Source organism: Chinchilla lanigera, unplaced genomic scaffold (genome assembly GCF_000276665.1).
Source record: "Chinchilla lanigera isolate Chin_1 unplaced genomic scaffold, ChiLan1.0 scaffold00098, whole genome shotgun sequence".
Lineage (NCBI taxonomy): Eukaryota > Metazoa > Chordata > Mammalia > Rodentia > Chinchillidae > Chinchilla > Chinchilla lanigera.
The window spans coordinates 258397-259546 of record NW_004955499.1 but is presented as its reverse complement, the minus strand read 5'-3'; positions in this window follow the sequence as shown (position 1 = coordinate 259546).

Genomic DNA, 1150 nt, shown 5'->3' with positions numbered 1-1150 from the left:
TGGTGGCGCCCGTATCCCAGCACGGGAGAGGCTGAGGCAGGAGGATGGCAGCATGTTTGAGGCCAGGGTCGGCTACATAAGCGAGTTCAAAGACAGCCTTAACTACATACACAGACCCTGCCTCAAAAAAAAAAAAAAAAGTCGGGGCTGCAAGCGTGTTTCATTGATGGAGCGTTTCCTTAGGATGCACGTGGCCCTGAGTGTGATCCCCAGCACCACCAGAAAACATTATAATGACCTGAGCATTTTCTACATATCTTCCCAGAGTACGGAAACGGCTAAGACGACACCTATTGGAAGTACTTTAAGCTGGGTGAAAGTCTATTTTAAAGCAGGGGTGCAGGCGCGGGCCTGTTACCCAGCCCTGGGGCGCCTGAGGCAGGAGGATTGCAGCAGTTAGACCCGGCTGGGCTACAAAGCGCGCTCAAGGCCAGCCTGAGCTGTCTGGCAAGACACACACACACACAAAAGTCTATCTGAAGGAAGTCATTTTAAACAAGTATCCTCTATCCTGTGTTTCAAAATAGTATCTCTTTGTTAAAGGAGTGCAGTGAACTGCTGACAGGAGCTTTTAGAGGCTGACCACAGTTATTGAAAGCATCTGTGCGGCCAGGGTTACATAGCTCAGCGGCGCGGCGGCTGTCTGGCTAGCTCATGGTCCCGAGTTTGATTGCCGGGACAGGAAAAAGAAAAATGTGTGAGTGTAGCAAACGGCTTTGATTCACCAAGCAAGGCCCAGAAGCTCTGGTAAAAGTGATTCAGCCGCAGGCTGTTTAAAGCGCAGGAGAGCAGAGGGCCACAGCTGTCTAGGGGAAAGCCCGGGTTCTGCGGGTGTTTTTTTTGTCTTTTCAGACAGGGCCTCGCTATGCAGTTCCGGCTGGCCTTGAGCTCACTTTGTAGCCCAGGCTGGTCTTGAACTTGCAACGATCCTCTGCCTCAGCCTCCGGAGTGCTGGGAGTGCAGGCTTGCGCCATCATCTGTGGGTGTTTTTAGTAAGACAGCTGCTACTTATTCAATTAAAATGAGACTGACTCACCTTTGCCTTCCATACCCCCACCCCCACCCACCCCACATGGCCCGTGAGGGTGGAGGGAAAACGCTCAGGATGGAATGGTGAGGTTTCAGCCAGGGGACATCCTGGTGCTCTGTG